The sequence below is a fragment of the Ranitomeya variabilis genome, chromosome 1, assembly GCF_051348905.1.
Source record: "Ranitomeya variabilis isolate aRanVar5 chromosome 1, aRanVar5.hap1, whole genome shotgun sequence".
NCBI classification, from domain to species: domain Eukaryota; kingdom Metazoa; phylum Chordata; class Amphibia; order Anura; family Dendrobatidae; genus Ranitomeya; species Ranitomeya variabilis.
The window spans coordinates 270,409,987-270,422,489 of NC_135232.1; the positions used below are offsets into that span (position 1 = coordinate 270,409,987).

General features: G+C 41.4%; 1 protein-coding gene across 2 annotated transcripts in view; it reads right to left on the reverse strand.

The window, feature by feature from the left end:
• The window catches only part of GGT1 (gamma-glutamyltransferase 1), a 155,654-nt gene extending 144,222 nt beyond the window's left edge, over window positions 1–11,432 (reverse strand). Inside the window, exon 1 of one of the 2 annotated variants that reach the window (XM_077293620.1) lies at window positions 11,363–11,432. The gene's annotated coding sequence lies outside the window, so the exon portion shown is untranslated. Of the gene's footprint in view, window positions 1–3,239; window positions 3,348–11,362 lie in introns of those variants that run through there. The other variant, XM_077293629.1, reaches the window with a different exon arrangement.
• Window positions 11,433–12,503: the final 1,071 nt, after the last annotated feature.

The window sequence follows — 12,503 nt, forward strand, 5'->3', positions numbered from 1 at the left end:
AGCAATTAAGGGCTAGGCAGCAAAACTCTGAGGGAAAAAAAGAAAAAAAAATCCCTTAAACACTTCTTTTTCTCCTGCTTCAGCCCAAACAATTAACACTTTGTGGGCCGGCTATACTGTCATGTTCCCAATGGCAGGGAATTAAACACATAACACGGGCAAAAACAGGACGAGCTCTAGGGTGATGGAACCTGAGCTGACCGCGATCCTGAACCTCAACACTCAACTAACAGCAGCCGGGGAACGTTCCTGGGGGGACTCTAGACGTCTCGCGCCAGCCGGAGATCTAGCTACCCCTATCAGAAGAATCGCAGACCTATCTTGCCTCCAGAGAAATATTCCCACAGAAATAGCAGCCCCCCACATATAATGACGGTGAAATGAGAGGAAGGCACAAACGTAGTTATGAAAACAGATTCAGCAAAATGAGGCCCGCTTAAGCTAGATAGCAGAGGATACAAAAGGTGAACTGCGCGGTCAGCTTAAAACCCTTCAAAATACCATCCTGAAATTACTTGAACTCATGTGCCAACTCATGGTACATGAGTGGTAATTTCAGCCCACTAGAGCAACCAGCAGCAGAGAATTACATATCTGCAAGCTGGACTAAAAACATGAAAGCAAACATGAAACAGGGAAATCCAGACTTAGCTTGTCTTGAAGGCCTATGTTGTGGATTCTGTTTGTGGGCTCCCTCTGGTGGTTACTGCTGGTACTGGGTGACTTTGGTGGGTTGCGGCCTTTGGTTTCCACCTGTCCATCAGAGGCTGGGTGGTTCCTATTTTACCTGGCCTTTCTGTCATTCCCTTGCCGGCTATCAATGTATTCAGATGTGCTCTGTTTGGTTCCTGCCTACCTGCTCCCAGATCTTTCAGGATAAGCTAAGTGCTGATTTTCAGTTGTTGGTTTTTTTGTCCAGCTTGCTTATTATGTCTCTATGCTAGCTGGTAGCTCTAGTGGACTGAGGTTCTCCCCATGTGCCATGAGTTGGCACATGGGTTCTTGTAATCTCAGGATGGTTTTTTTGATTAGGGTTTTTTGCTGACCGCTCAGACCCCTTTTGTATCGTTCTGCTTTCTAGTTTACAGCGGGCCTCAATTTGCTGAACCTATATATATCATCTCTATGTGTGTGCCTTCCTCTCATTTCACCGTCAATACATGTGGGGGGCAACTATACCTTTTGGGGTTCATTCCTCTGGAGGCAAGTGAGGTCTTTATTTTCTCTGCAGTACTAGTTAGCTCTTAGGCTGGTGCGTGGCGTCTAGAACCAACGTAGGCACGCTCCCTGGCTATCTCTAGTTGCGTTTGTCAGGCGTAGGGCAGCGGTCAGCCCAGGTTCCATCACCCTAGAGCTCGTCCGATATTTTGTATTACTTTGCTTGTCCCTTGATATCCCTAGCCATTGGGATTCATGACAGGCCTAGGAGCAGGTAGTAAAGGTAACAGAGACACACTGATACATTGATAGCCGGCAAGGGAATGACAGGAAAGCCAGGTTAAATAGGAAACACCCAGCCTCTGATGGACAGGTGGAAACCAGAGACCGCAACCCACCAAAGTCACCCAGTACCAGCTGTAACCACCAGAGGGAGCCCAAAAACAGAATCCACAACAATCAGCGTACTCAGGACAAATTGCACAACAACTTTTGGGGTACAATTTCTTCTGGTACCCTTGGGAAGAGAAAAAATTTGGGGCGAAAAGTTCATTTTTGTGAAAAAATATTATTTTTTATTTTACGGCTATACATTATAAACTTCTATGAAGCACTTGGTGGGTCAAAGTGCTCACCACACATCTAGAAAAGTTCCTTAGGGGGTCTACTTTCCAAAATTGTGTCACTTTTGGGGGGTTTCAATGTTTAGGCACATCAGTGGCTCCCCAAACGCAACATGGCGTCCCATCTTAATTCCAGTAAATTTTGCATTGAAAAGTCAAATGGCGCTCCTTCCCTTCCGAGCTCTGCCATGTGCTCAAACAGTGGTTTACCCCCACGTATGGGGTATCAGCGTACTCAGGACAAATTTTACAACAACTTTTGGGGTCCATTTTCTCCTGTTACCCTTGGTAAAATAAAACAAATTGGAGCTGAAGTAAATTTTTTGTGAAAAAAAAGTTAAATGTTCATTTTTTTATATATGCAAATTGCCTCTTCAGAGAAAAAGAGGACTTAACTCTCTATGTCCTCTTTTTCTCTGAAGAGGCAATTTGCATATTTAAATTCCCAGAGGAGCATTGTACGGCAAATAAGCCTCCTTACCTTGACAAGCCAGAGATGGTATGTCACTCTCCATAAGGAGAAACGATACCCCTTAGACCCCATTTTTTTTTTTAAACATTCAAAAATTCTTGTAAAACACCTGAAGGGTTAATAAACTTCTTGAATGTGGTTTTCAGCACTTTGAGGGGTTCAGTTTTTAGAATGGTGTCACACTTGGTTATTTTCTATCATATAGACCCCTCAAAATGACTTCAAATGTGATGTGGTCCCTTAAAAAAATGGTGTTGCAAAAATGAGAAATTGTTGGTCAACTTTTAACCCTTATAACTCCCTAACAAAAAAAAAATTTGGTTCCAAAATTGTGCTGATGTAAAGTAGACATGTGGGAAATGTTACTTATTAAGTATTTTGTGTGACATATCTCTGTGATTTAAGGGTATAAATTCAAAGTTGGAAAATTGCAAAATTTTCAAAATTTTCACCAAATTTCCATTTTTTTCACAAATAAATGCAGGTATTATCAAATAAATTTTACCACTATCATGAAGCCCAATATGTCACGAGAAAACCATGTCAGAATCATCGGGATCCGTTGAAGCATTCCAGAGTTATAACCTCATAAAGGGACAGTGGTCAGAATTGTAAAAATTGGCCCGGTCATTAACGTGCAAACCACCCTTGGGGCTTAAGGAGTTAATGTAAATAAGGCATAGTTACCATAGAGGCGCACCCAGGGAACCCACAACACCCGACGCGCGTTTCGCACTGAAATGCTTCGTCCAGGGGTGGTTAGGTACTGGCCAGATAGGGTTTATATATAAATGATAACCAATAGCAACACAAGAGGCAAATATCACCCTCCCATTCACCTGTCATGGAGTTCAGTGATTGGACCCAGATCGCTATTATAGTGAGAGCAAAGTGCCACTTCATTGGTTTTCAGGGAGGAAATCACTGTTAACCCTGAGGTAACTGAACCCTTTCCGGGATAGAAGAGCCCACACATGTGCATATACCTGGTTTTGCACGGAGTCGGAGTACGCCAGCCGTATTCCTATAGCAACGATTGAACCAGGAATACCGTATCCGGTTAGCCACCCGTAACGTCACTTCCTACTGCTGCGTATTGTGTTGTCATAGTAGCGGCCAAGCTCAAAAAACCTCCATGGAGTCTGGAGCTGTTATATATGTTGCTATGGAGACGGCCGAGTATAGAACATTCTATTCAGCTATTTCCGGACGGCAATATGCTAAAATAGAAAACCGGTTGGACGGGAAAACTAATGGAAAACCCCCCAAAAATGACCCAATTTCACAGAGTGAGGGAACCAACATAACATATATGTGCCATCACTGCAAGGAGGAAAAATATAATAAATAAACAGTGAAAATATCCATATAAGTAAAAATACACATTATGTATATAGATGCACACATAAGTATATACTGTATGTGCAGGGTGCAAGGAAGATTATTTGTACCTATATTCAATCAGTAAGGCACAAATACTTATGAATATAAAGTGACAAGTGCAACATTACAAAAATATGATGAGTACAGTGTACAATTAAACAATATAAAATATATATTTATAAAAGTACTAGAAATAAGTACTTATGTACATAAATATATACACACACATGTACATAAATAAATATACATGTATACACACATACACATATAACATACAACAACAGAGACCCGTGCAACACACATACTACCAATACAAAGACACTGCAGTGAGTATAAAAACCAGTGTATGATCCCCCTTGTAGGTAGCACAGTAAATAGTAACATCCATCCCCAATATGACGTCTCTTCATTATGTTATCTTCCCAGAAAAAGATGATACCCTCAGCCATGAAGAATTATAAAATCACGGAAAGGCACAAAGATAAGGAGGAAGTGTACAAAAAATTATAAAACATAAAAAGCAGATTAAAAACAGACAGAAGACAGCATTGAAAAAAACCTTCTATTGAACAAAAAGGATATCAAAAGACTATATTATGTATATACTAGACTACACTGGCAAAAAGGAGACAAAGCTATAGTGGTCATTGAGGCCAAGTGGTATGATGGTATCCAGTTTGTAAATCCACTTGGCCTCTTTTTGTGCCAGCAATCTTTTCCAATTCCCTCCCCCCCAGGTCCAATAAACACCCTACCTATCCCTTTGACAATCAGGCCACTTGGATCACATTCATGCGCCATCTTGAAGTGTTGTGGGATTGGTTTCAATTTCTGAAGATCATCTTCCATAGTAGCGCCTTCAATATCTAAGACATGATCATGGACTCTCCGGCAGAGTTCCCGTTACGTCATGCCAATATAGATTAAATATACGCATACATACATACATACAGGGTGGACCATTTATATGGATACACGTGGGTTGGCCATGTAGATGGATACACCTAAATAAAATGGGAATGGTTGGTGATATCAACTTCCTGTTTGTGATCTGGCATCAGTCAAACACCCCTTCGGCAGATATTATTACTCACAAATGGCACGCTTACATAATCCAGCTACTGCAGCATCTCATCGAGGATGACCCAGATCGGCGCGCTGAATTTGCAGAATGGGGAAAACAAAAATTGGAACAGGACCCTCAGTTTAGACAGAACATTATGTTCAGTGATGACTCGGCAAACGTTTTTGGGTGACCCATTTATATGGATACACCTAAATAACATAGGTATTGGTGACAGTTTTCTTGCGTAGGGTATCTTGCACTGAAATCTGCTGCAATGACCCGGGTACTGTGTTCACCAGACAGCAACACATTTTCTATCTGCTCCTCATGTGTTACCCTCTGCGGCATGTCAATGGCTGTAAACAAACAACAACTCGTAAATAACTCAAGAAAGAATAAAGTTACGTTAAAACCAAGCACACCATTGTTTTTCTTGTGAAATTCTCAATATAAGTTTGATGTGTCACATGACCCTCTTCTCATTGGAAAAAATAAAGTTGGATCTAAAATGGCAGACTTCAAAATGGCCACCATGGTCACCACCCATCTTGAAAAGTTTTCCCCCTTCCATAAACTAATGTGCCAGAAACAGGAAGTTCATATCACCAACCACTCCCATTTTATTTAGGTGTATCCATATACATGACCCACCCTGTACATATATGTGCGCGTGTCACTGACATCTATGTATATATATCTATTCTATTCTAACCTGCCCGTTTTCTATGGTACTGTGTGACTCGGCCTAAGGGCAGACACACACTGCCGTATTTCTCCTGTGAGAATCGCATCGCACTGCACGGACTGGCCTGGCACCTCTCCTGACCCGAGCATGACAGCATGATGGATTAATAACTCAGGTCAGGAGAGCCAACAGCCTGTACGAGGTTTACAATGTGATCCTTGCATGAGAAATGCGGCAGGCTTCCTCTGCCCTTACTGCGATCTCTGGGACACAGAATGAACAAGTCAACAGCAGGTCAAAAATTGGTTATATTTATTTTTGTCTCTCGTGTGGCATAAGTGATTAGATGGCTTTATTTTTTAGTCTGTGTGTTATCACAATTTTTTAATGTTTGACTACTATAAGACTCTAAAAGTTGTTTCTTTTGTGCAAAAACAAATATTTACATCGTCATATTTTAAGAGTTATAATTTTTCTATATTTCTGACGAGTCATGTGAGGGTTTGCTGTTTGTGGGATGATTCAGAGTTTTTATTGATATCATTATCTGGCCCATAACATTTATTGATAGCTTTCTATTCTGATTTTTGAGAGGCAAAGTGTTTTTTTGCAGAACACGATGACATTTTTTAGAGATACCATTTTTATTTACAGGATCGCATTTTCCAATTTTTGCTTGGCGGTATGATGAAAAAGCATAGTTTTTTTTATTTTTTGTATTAATTTTTTTAATGTTCACTGAAGGGACTAACTAGTAGAATACTTATAGATCGGGTTGTTCCAATGCAGCGATGCTAAATATTTGTACTTTATTTAGTTTTGTTTTTACATTAATATAAGCATTTATCAATTCATATTTTTTCAGATTTTGTTCTTTACTTTGTGATTTTTTTTTTTTTTTTACAATTTTTTCTTTTTTTTAAGTTTAATTTAGACTTTCTTACCTTGTCCTGTCTGGTACATCAACTTTCTCTGCCCTGATCTAATACTCTGCAATGCAGGGCATTAGATCAGTGCATCACACACAGGGATGAGGCATGTCAGCTCCTACTCTCAGCAGGAACCTACAGGCCACCGCACCCAGGTGACCCTGGGGCCATCTTTCCACCCAAATTCACCATGGAGACCATTGGCACAACACAATCACGTTGTGCTGATGAGAGCAGAGAGGGAGCTCCGTCCCTTTTTATGCTGATCAAAGGGGTCAAACGCCCACAATGGGCACTAGCACCAATCGTTGGTAGGGATGATCTATAGCTGATGCCCACTGATGATCATTGTGGCTCTGAGAGTGAGCTGACGTGATTGCTGCGGCGGAAGTCGTGACTTTTTTTTTTAAATCTAGCCTTACAAAATCTAGAAATGAAAAGTAACAATACCAAGAAAATATAAAAGGTAAATGTAAACGTCACTTAGTCTCCCATAGACTAGTAACTTGACACATTTTCTCTTTCATTATACACTAAACCCAACAGCTTTGAATGAGCCAAGAGAACTCATTATTACCCACAGTTATTTGGCATGAATCAGGGAATGTGATTACTTGCAATGACTGACTTTGGAAGTTTATTTAAAGAGAACCTATCAGCAGATTTTTGCTATGTAATCTGAGGGCAGCATGAGGTAGAGGCTAAGGCCGGGGTCACACTAGACCGTAATACGGACGAGTGCTATGCGATAAAAAATCGCATAGCACTCGGCCCAATGTTAATCTATGGTGCAGCTCCCATCATCCGATATTTTCTCCACCGTATTTCGGATCCGAGGGAACTCGCAGCAGGCTGCGATTGTCAGCGTATCTCGGCCGAGACTCGCCAATGCAAGTCTATGGGTGCGCGAAAAAATCGGATTACACACGGACCATGCGTGTGCATTGCGAGAAATACGCAGCGGTGTTCTATAGAAAAGCCGGTAATTCAATTGCCGGCTTTGCATTTCTCCTTCACAAACCCGACAGGATATGAGACATGGTTTTCATACAGTAAACCATCTCATATCCCCTTTTTTTTGCATATTCCACACTACTAATGTTAGTAGTGTGTATGTGCAAAATTTGGCCGCTGTAGCTGCTCAAATAAAGGGTTAAATGGCGGAAAAAATTGGCGTGGGCTCCCGCGCAATTTTCTCCGCCAGAGCGGTAAAGCCAGTGACTGAGGGCAGATATTAATAGCCAGGAGAGGGTCCATGGTTATTGGCCCCCCCGTGGCTAAAAACATCTGCCCCCAGCCACCCCAGAAAAGGCACATCTGGAAGATGCGCCTATTCTGGCACTTGGCCACTCTCTTCCCACTCCCTGTAGCGGTGGGATATGGGGTAATGAAGGGTTAATGCCACCTTGCTATTGGAAGGTGACATTAAGCCAGATTAATAATGGAGAGGCGTCAATTATGTCACCTATCCATTATTAATCCAATTGTTTGAAAGGGTTAAAAAACACACACACACATGATTAAAAAGTATTTTAATGAAATAAACACAGCGGTTGTTTTAATATTTTATTGCTCCCAGACCCTCGCTTGGCAAAACAATAAACACACAATATACATACCCTCTCTGATGTCCTATCACGTCCCACGAGGTAATCCATCTGGAGGGGTTAACTAATATTACAGGCAGAGCTGCGATAATCCACTCGCTCGTGCCTGTAATCCCCGGGTGCTGAAAGGAAAGCAGTGATCTATACTTACATTCAGTCGCGGTGATGCGCCCCTGCTGGATGTTCTCATGAACTGCAGCCTGGGAACTTTTCCCCAGGATCCAGGTCATATGAGGACATCCACCAGGGGGCGCATCACCGCGACTGAAGGAAATGTAGGTCATTGACCTACATTTCCTTCAGTCGCGGTGATGCGCCCCCTGGTGGATGTCCTCATATGACCTGGAGCGTGGGAAAAAGTTCCCAGGCTGCAGTTCATGAGAACATCCAGCAGGGGCGCATCACCGCGACTCAATGTAAGTATAGATCACAACTTTCCTTTCAGCACCCGGGGATTACAGGCACGAGCGAGTGGTTTATCGCAGCTCCTGCCTGTAATATTAGTTAACCCCTTCAGATGGATTTCCTCGTTGGATGTGATAGGACATCAGAAGGTATGTATCTTGTGCGTTTATTATTTTGCCAAGCGAGGGTGTTGCTGATGGATTGAGAGAGCAATAAATTATTAAAACAACCGCTGTGTTTCTTTCATTAAAATACTTTTTAATCATGTGTGTGTGTGTTTTTTAACCCTTTCAAACAATTGGATTAATAATGGATAGGTGACATAATTGACGCCTCTCCATTATTAATCTGGCTTAATGTCACCTTACAATAGCAAGGTGGCATTAACCCTTCATTACCCCATATCCCACCGCTACAGGGAGTGGGAAGAGAGTGGCCAAGTGCCAGAATAGGCGCATCTTCCAGATGTGCCTTTTCTGGGGTGGCTGGGGGCAGATGTTTTTAGCCACGGGGGGGCCAATAACCATGGACCCTCTCCTGGCTATTAATATCTGCCCTCAGTCACTGGCTTTACCACTCTGGCGGAGAAAATTGCGCGGGAGCCCACGCCAATTTTTTCCGCCATTTAACCCTTTATTTGAGCAGCTACAGCGGCCAAATTTTGCACATACACACTACTAACATTAGTAGTGTGGAATATGCAAAAAAAATGGGAATATGAGATGGTTTACTGTATGTAAACCATGTCTCATATCCTGTCGGGTTTGTGAAGGAGAAATGCAAAGCCGGCAATTGAATTACCGGCTTTTCACAGATATCGCGCTGAATGAAATATAAATACAGAATATATATATATGTGTCTCAATGACATATATATATATATATATATATATATATATACTGTATATATGTTTTCCCGAACATTTGAGCACATAAATCCATTAGATGTCGGTTTTGCAAGCTTGCGAGAAAATCTCGGCATACGGATGCCATACGGATGTCACACGGATCATTTGATGCGAGGAAATTGCATCCTCGCACTGCACACGGATCACTGTTTTTGAAACATTTGTGCGATTCTCGGCCGTGAAAAACAGACCGTTTTTTTATACGTTAAGTGTGTCCCCGGCCTAAGACACAGGCTACAGCAATATATCACTTGTTAGGCTGTGTGGTGTTGTCTCCATACAGTGGATGTTTTATCACCAAAATATTATCACTGCACAGACTAGCTCCCTCCTGCCAATTTGTCCAACTCTTCCCTTCTGATAAGCAGCTGATTTTCAATAGACAATATACACAGGAAGCTGTTACTCCGTGGTGTGGGTGAGGATAGCTTGTGAGCACTGTTACTACGTGCAACAGCTAAAAAGTCTAATTGTGTTACAACTCCTGCGCCAAATAAATTAAATTAATACATTGTTGGATTAAGGGTCTCTTTCCCTACATTATGCTGCTCTCAGGTGAGGAAGCAAAAACCTGGAGACCGATTCCATTTAAACTTATGTATTTCATATGCATCACAAAGATACTAAATTGTTCCTACCACTAGTTCAGTTCAGTTTACACTTAAAGAATAATTGTCTTTTTTTCAATAAATCAACAGTAAACTATAATAAATCATATCAGATAAATCTGCTGCAGTGACTACAGACTTTCTCTGATCAAAAACGGACTTGTTACAAACAATATGTGAACAACCCCATAGAATACATACATATTTTACTCTGTGAAAAAAAATCATGTACATTAAAAATGGATGTCTGAGTGAGGCATAACTAACTTTTGTTTTATATGTTATCAGCAGATTGGCAGCGCTGTCCTGATTTGTAAATTGGATGGTATTGTTTCTGCAGCAAGCACATAGATTTCTGCAAACCCCATTCAGAGTTGGCTGCCGTCACACGATCAGTATTTGGTCAGTATTTTACATCAGTATTTCTAAGCCAAAACCAGGAGTGGGTGATAAATGCAGAAGTGGTGCATATGTTTCTATTATACTTTTTCTCTGATTCTTCCACTCCTGGTTTTGGCTTACAAATACTGATGTAAAATACTGACCAAATACTGATAGTGTGACGGCAGCCTAAGAACAGGAGGACTTGGTGCTTGTCCCCCTTTACTCCCTTCATTAGCAGGATCTTTGGAACTGGGAAGACAAGTACCCTCTGTCCAGGTGCTATGGTACACACAGGTACACATACAGAACCACATTCTTCTGAAGTTCTGGACGTATTCTTTTGAATCAGAAAATCCATAAAGTATATAATGTTGTTATATAATGGAGGAAATATATGTGAAATGGGGACCTGTGTGACATGCGGTACAGATGTGCACACTTCCTTTTGGTTCAAGTCTTTCACAGTCTGCTAGGATTTTTTTTTTTTTTACAATAAAAGAAAGAAAAAAGTTTGTCGTATTCCTTTTTTAACAATAAAGACCATGGGAAATGTTTGCAAATGGATTGACTATTATCCCTAAACGTCTTCCTATATCTGCAATTAACACTAAATTAATCTGGCCAGAGATCATGCGGATATCAAAACATTTCAGTAAGGCAGAAATCACAAATGCACAGTTTATGGCAGTTTTATATGTGATTTTTGAGATAAACACAAAAATGAATACACAAAGGGGAAATATTAGTATTTCATTTTTACTTTTTTCTTTACTTGCTAATGAATTTGGCAAAACAAAACTGCATTCAAAACTGTCCAAGGAACTGCAATCCAGCCTGAGATTTATTCCATAATAGCAGAACAGCTCATAGTCAAAGGCTTGCAATAATGAGAAGTTTAGTTCGAGAACAGCAAATCTACCAGATGTTAGACAAAGGCAGCTGCCACTACAGGTGAGAAGAGCGGAATTCCTGAAAGTTTGATGACAGTCGTACATAACATTTCTGGGATCAGAGAAAGAGCCAAGTTAAAATCCCACTCCTCAAGCAGCCTTGACTGTACCGAGTGTAAATTATACAATGTCAGTACAATAAGGTCTTTCTTATGCCCCTTCTTCCTCCCATTTAGTTTCTTACCTTCTTGTTCTGCAGTGAGACAGGAGGTGAATGTGATAATTGCTCCTCACTATGGATTCTTAAAGCGGCCAGGGGCTGGTTATATTTGTAGAGGAGGAGACAGGGCTGGGAAAGCACATTGACCTCTTCTTACACTGCACAAACCACTTGTTAGCACACACAGTGAAATGAAGATATGCTGGGTGCAGGACTTCATGATACAAGGGACCACATAACTCTAGGGATCATGTTTGGCAAAGTTTTCTCAAAAATTTGATTTGCTGTGAATTTATGTATTATGAATCTTAAGTAATCCAATTGCTTTGGAACAGTGTATAAAACATTTTGCCATTCCACAATACTTTGTCTAATCTGTTTTACTGTTAATATAGCCTTAGGAGATGGAGAGAGAGGTAGGGAGAGAGACGAAAGATGCGAATTTCAGGAAATTCAACTCAAATTGTGTGGATCAATCCCATCATCTTTAACGCTTATAGGAAGGCACCTACCTGGGGCGATAACTAAGGGCTCTTTCACCTGTGCTGATATTTCCGGTACCGGAAAAAAACCGTACAAGAAATATCAGTGTCCATGTGTGTAATACTTGTAGCATACGTGTGGCAGCTGTGTGCCACATCAGTACCACACATACCAGTGCCTGGGAAGCAGCGGTACTGTTTCAGCTGTTCCCCTGTTCTCCTCTTTTCGAGCTGCGATCAGCGCTAGCAGCGGAGAATGTTGAGAGTTGTTTTCAGCTGATAAGAGCGAGAGCAGGCGGCTGAAGGGACTATTACCATATTTTTCGGACTATAAAACGCACCGAATCATAAGACGCACCTAGGTTTTAGAGGAGGAAATTAGGAAAAATAATTGAAGCAAAAAATGTGGCCAATTCTATACTTAATATCCCCTATCCTGGTACATATGGTCCTCTCATCCCCATCCTGATACACATGCCCCCCTCATCCCTATCCTGGTATGCATGCCCCCTCATCCCTATCCTGGTGTGCATGGCGTCCTTATCCCTATCCTGGCAGGAATGAACACCCACATCCCTTTCCTAGTATGCATGGCGACATGCCTATCCTGGTATGCAGGGCTCCCATCTCATCCTGGTATGCATGGTCCTGTCCCTATCCTGGTATGCAGGACTCCATTTCAT